Below are 6,000 nucleotides of genomic sequence, written 5' to 3' on the forward strand. Positions count from 1 at the left end.
CTTTGCGACCTTTTGCCACATTTCAGGCTTCAAACATAAAGATATAAAACTGTATTTTTTTGTGAAGAATCAACAACAAGTGGGACACAATCATGAAGTGGAACAACATTTATTGGATATTTCAAACTTTTTTAACAAATCAAAAACTGAAAAATTGGGCGTGCAAAATTATTCAGCCCCTTTACTTTCAGTGCAGCAAACTCTCTCCAGAAGTTCAGTGAGGATCTCTGAATGATCCAATGTTGACCTAAATGACTAATGATGATAAATACAATCCACCTGTGTGTAATAGTCTCCGTATAAATGCACCTGCACTGTGATAGTCTCAGAGGTCCGTTAAAAGCGCAGAGAGCATCATGAAGAACAAGGAACACACCAGGCAGGTCCGAGATACTGTTGTGAAGAAGTTTAAAGCTGGATTTGGATACAAAAAGATTTCCCAAGCTTTAAACATCCCAAGGAGCACTGTGCAAGCGATAATATTGAAATGGAAGGAGTATCAGACCACTGCAAATCTACCAAGACCTGGCCGTCCCTCTAAACTTTCAGCTCATACAAGGAGAAGACTGATCAGAGATGCAGCCAAGAGGCCCATGATCACTCTGGATGAACTGCAGAGATCTACAGCTGAGGTGGGAGACTCTGTCCATAGGACAACAATCAGTCGTATATTGCACAAATCTGGCCTTTATGGAAGAGTGGCAAGAAGAAAGCCATTTCTTAAAGATATCCATAAAAAGTGTCGTTTAAAGTTTGCCACAAGCCACCTGGGAGACACACCAAACATGTGGAAGAAGGTGCTCTGGTCAGATGAAACCAAAATGGAACTTTTTGACAACAATGCAAAACATTATGTTTGGCGTAAAAGCAACACAGCTCATCACCCTGAACACACCATCCCCACTGTCAAACATGGTGGTGGCAGCATCATGGTTTGGGCCTGCTTTTCTTCAGCAGGGACAGGGAAGATGGTTAAAATTGATGAGAAGATGGATGGAGCCAAATACAGGACCATTCTGGAAGAAAACCTGATGGAGTCTCCAAAAGACCTGAGACTGGGACGGAGATTTGTCTTCCAACAAGACAATGATCCAAAACATAAAGCAAAATCTACAATGGAATGGTTCAAAAATAAACATTTCCAGGTGTTAGAATGGCCAAGTCAAAGTCCAGACCTGAATCCAATCGAGAATCTGTGGAAAGAACTGAAAACTGCTGTTCACAAATGCTCTCCATCCAACCTCACTGAGCTCGAGCTGTTTTGCAAGGAGGAATGGGAAAAAATGTCAGTCTCTCGATGTGCAAAACTGATAGAGACATACCCCAAGCGACTTACAGCTGTAATCGCAGCAAAAGGTGGCGCAACAAAGTATTAACTTATTAAGGGGGCTGAATAATTTTGCACGCCCAATTTTTCCGTTTTTGATTTGTTAAAAAAGTTTGAAATATCCAATAAATGTCGTTCCACTTCATGATTGTGTCCCACTTGTTGTTGATTCTTCACAAAAAAATACAGTTTTATATCTTTATGTTTGAAGCCTGAAATGTGGCAAAACGTCGCAAAGTTCAAGGGGGCCGAATACTTTCGCAAGGCACTGTATGTACACTGAACAAAAATATAATTTTAAGACTTTACTGAGTTTCAGTTCATATATGGAAATCATTAGGCCCTAATCTATGGTTTTTATTTGACACACACGCATGCCATTCAACATCAAAAGGCAAACATGTTTGAGAGGGAGAATATATACATATTCTGGGGCTGGCTATACAAAGGTCTCTGCCTAGCCACCTAACACAGATAGGACCACCAGACCCCAGGGGCTCTATTGTCCTCTGTCATGGGCTGTGGTCTGGCCCTGGCAGCCTGAGAGGACTTGGCAGGAGGGAGCCGCTGCTAAGGGTTGTGTTAGAGAGATGAGAGGTAGGGGGAGGGCTAAGGGTTGTGTTAGAGAGATGAGAGGTAGGGGGAGGGCTAGGGGTTGTGTTAGAGAGATGAGAGGTAGGGGGAGGTTTAAGGGTTGTGTTAGAGAGATGAGAGGTAGGGGTAAAGGGCTAAGGGTTGTGTGAGAGAGATTAGGGGGAGGGCTATGGGTTGTGTTAGAGAGATGAGGGGTAGGGGGAGGGATAAGGGTTGTGTTAGAGAGATGAGGGGTAGGGGGAGGGCTAAGGGTTGTGTTAGAGAGATGAGGGGTAGGGGGAGGGATAAGGGTTGTGTTAGAGAGATGAGAGGTAGGGGGAGTGCTAAGGGTTGTGTTAGAGAGATGAGAGGTAGGGGGAGGGCTAAGGGTTGTGTTAGAGAGATGAGGGGTAGGGGGAGGGCTAAGGGTTGTGTTAGAGAGATGAGGGGTAGGGGGAGTTCTAAGGGTTGTGTTAGAGAGATGAGAGGTAGGGGTAAAGGGCTAAGGGTTGTGTTAGAGAGATGAGGGTTAGGGAGAGGGCTAAGGGTTGTGTTAGCGAGATGAGGGGTAGGGGGAGGTCTAAGGGTTGTGTTAGAGAGATGAGAGGTAGGGGGAGGGCTAAGGGTTGTGTTAGAGAGATGAGAGGTAGAGGAAGAGGGCTAAGGGTTGTGTTAGAGAGATGAGGGGTAGGGGGAGGTCTAAGGGTTGTGTTAGAGAGATGAGAGGTAGGGGGAGGGCTAAGGGTTGTGTTAGAGAGATGAGGGGTAGGGGGAGGGCTAAGGGTTGTGTTAGAGAGATCAGGGGTAGGGGGAGGGATAAGGGTTGTGTTAGAGAGATGAGAGGTAGGGGGAGGGCTAAGGGTTGTGTTAGAGAGATGAGGGGTAGGGGGAGGGTTAAGGGTTGTGTTAGAGAGATGAGAGGTAGGGGAGGGCTAAGGGTTGTGTTAGAGAGATGAGGGGTAGGGGGAGGGCTAAGGGTTGTGTTAGAGAGATGAGAGGTAGGGGGAGGGCTAAGGGTTGTGTTAGAGAGATGAGGGGTAGGGGGAGGGATAAGCGTTGTGTTAGAGAGATTAGGGGAGGGCTAAGGGTTGTGTTAGAGAGATGAGGGTTAGGGGTAAATGGCTAAGGGTTGTGTTAGAGAGATGAGAGGTAGGGGGAAATGGCTAAAGGTTGTGTTAGAGAGATTAGGGGTAAAGAGCTAAGGGTTGTGTTAGAGAGGTAGGGGGAGAGGGCAGTAAGTGGTCTTGCTGAGTCAGCAGAGGAGCCCCAGGAGAATGAGGGGTAGCCAGTCATGAAATCACTAAACAAACAACAGCTTTGGCTTTCTAATCAGACTATATGGAGCCCTCTGGACAGACAGAGTGGGTGAGTTAGAGAGAGAGAGGAAGGAAAGGAGGGGGTAGGGATAGGGAGGAGGAAAAAGACAGTGATGATGAGCAGAAGGAAGAGGAGGGGGAGGAGGTGCCTGTTAAACAGAAGGAGTAGAACCATGAAACCATAAGATACAAATTAAATTATCCTGTCAATCTAATACAAATACAAATCAAAACGACAAACATAAAAGACAAAGCTCTAACTTACTCACTTGATCTGATCACTTATCTTGCCTTCTTTATCCAATCCCTCTCCTCAGTCCACTTATTCTCTTTCTGCCTCTCCGCCTCCAATGTTCCCTCTCGCAAATCCCTCCCTCCTTCTCCCTCCGCCCCTCCTCTCTAATTTGAGTGTCTGTAGTGGGGCTCCATGCCTTTGTCTCAGCCAGGCTGTGACCCAGCGGTGCGATGCCCAGGACCTAATCCCCTGGCTGAGGCTGAGAGATGGGACGGCTTAGAGGGCACACAGAGCTGAGCCTCTAGGGCTTATGAGCTGGATCTAATGCAATCATTCACTGTGCCTGACCCGCTGTCACTGAGCCCTAGCCTGGGTGACTGACATGGAACATCAGCCTCTTTCAGTCTCCTCTGCTTCTCCACTCTACTCTTAGTGTCTGTCTCTGACTCACAGCCTTCCCTTTCTCCTTGACCCTCTGTATCTCAGAACGTTGTCCTTTGTTAGTCTTGTGTTATGTGTGCGTGTGTGTCTAGAGACTCTTCAGTGTACACACATGGTGGTGGTAAGGCTAAGCAGGCTAACAGGGCACTGGGGGCTCTTCACCATCTCTCAGGTGTGCTCCGAAAGGTCAAGTAGAAGCTCTGACGCAGATACAGTGTGTGGTGTGTGGTGTGTGTTTGTACGTGTTGATGACGTTGAATCAATGTGGAACACTGATTGGATTTGCAACGTATGGGGATTTCATCTGTTTTACCCAATGTTTTACCTAAATTCAATGACATGGTGAAAGTTTTCACGTTGAATTGACATTAGTTGACAACTCAACCAGAATGAAATAAAAACTAGATGCTAAAATTATGTCTGTGCCCAGTTGGAAGGTATGACACACCAGTACAATTCTGACAAAGCACTAAAGTTGGCTAAATATACTGAACAAAAATATAAATGCAGCATGTAAAGTGTTGGTCTCATCTTTCATGAGCTGAAATAAAAGATCCCAGAAATTTACCATACTCACAAAAAGTGTATTTCTCTCACATTTGGTGCACAAATGTATTTACATCCCTGTTAGTGAGCATGTCTCCTTTGCCAAGATAATCCATCCACCTGACAGGTGTGGCATATCAAGAACCTGATTAAACAGCATGATCATTACACAGGTGTACCTTGTGCTGGGGACAATACATGGCCACTCTAAAATGTGCAGTTTTGTCACACAACACAATGTCACAGATGTCTCAAGTTTTAAGGGAGTGTGCAATTGGCATGCTGACTGCAGGAATGTCCACCAGAGCTGTTGCCAGATAATTGAATGTTAATTTCTCTACCTCCAACTTTGTTTTAGAGAATTTGGCAGTATGTCCAACTGGCATCACAACTACAGGCCACATGTAACCACGCCAGCCCAGGACCTCCACATCTAGTTTCTTCACCTGCTGGATCGTCTGAGACCAGCCACCCAGACAGCTGATGAAACTGAGTATTTCTGTCTGTAATAAAGCCTTTTTGCGTGTAGAAACAAATGTTGATTGGCTGCTCCCCTGCCCAATCATGTGCAATTCTTAGATTAGGGCCTAATGAATTTATTTAAATTGACGGATTTCGTTTATATGAATTGTAACTCAGTAAATTGCTGAAAAAAATGTATATTGCGTTCACATCTTTGTTCAGTATAAAGACTGTTAGTGCTCATAAAAGTAAGTGAAAACCTTAAAATACATTTTAACCTTCAGATAATTTTAATAGGAGATGGAATGGCACGTTATCAGTGGAGAAAGAAGCATTGTGTCAATAATGTCGGATCCTTGTGTGTATGTGTGTGTGTATGTGCGCGCTTGACTGCGTCCGTCTGTCTGTCTGCCTGCCTGCCTGCCTGCCTGTCTGTCTGTCTGCCTGTCTGCCTGTCTGTCTGTCTGCCTGTCTGTCTGGTGAAGGATGGTTAACAAGATGATACAGTATGAAAATGTATCCACTCACTACTGTAAGTCACTCTGGATAAGAGCCTCTGCTAAATGACTAAAATGAGAATGTAAAAGTAATTCACTGTGAAGGGGAATTGCCTGATTGGTCCACATGCCCTGAGACCTCACAGTGTTGCATAGGAAGTGGTGATTGATCTTTTCTCTCTAGCAAGAAGATGGACTGTGTCCCTATTCCCTATATAGTGCAATACTTTTTACCAGGGCTCATAAGGCTCACAGGCCCTATAGGGTTACCGGTCAGCAAGTAATGCACTGTGTAGGGAATAGGGTGCCATTTGGGATGACATGGTCTTAGCATCAGCGTGGATGCAGGTGTTACTAAGCTCTCACCCTTTCTGTAATAACAGTATATTTCTTACTATGGTGCTATTGTTTACTTGATGAATGTTGACTTATTTACAGTGCCTTCAGTGTTCGTACCCCTCATTCCACATTCTGTTGTGTTACAGCCTGAATTCAAAATGGATTACGGTCATTTTTTTACTCACCCATCTACACACAAAACTCCATAATGACAAAGTGGAAACATATTTTTCGAAATGTTTGTACATTTATTGAAAATGAAAT

General features: G+C 44.8%; 1 long non-coding RNA gene across 2 annotated transcripts in view; it reads left to right on the forward strand.

Moving 5' to 3' along the window:
• The window catches only part of LOC149975616 (uncharacterized), a 49,653-nt gene extending 44,421 nt beyond the window's left edge, over positions 1 to 5,232 (forward strand). For both annotated transcript variants that reach the window (XR_016488592.1, XR_016488593.1), the window contains exon 3: positions 4,797 to 5,232. This is a non-coding gene — a long non-coding RNA (uncharacterized LOC149975616). The remainder of the gene's footprint in view (positions 1 to 4,796) is intronic.
• Positions 5,233 to 6,000: the final 768 nt, after the last annotated feature.

The sequence above is a fragment of the Oncorhynchus mykiss genome, chromosome 18 (genome assembly GCF_057628025.1).
Source record: "Oncorhynchus mykiss isolate SJ-2025 chromosome 18, ASM5762802v1, whole genome shotgun sequence".
Lineage (NCBI taxonomy): Eukaryota > Metazoa > Chordata > Actinopteri > Salmoniformes > Salmonidae > Oncorhynchus > Oncorhynchus mykiss.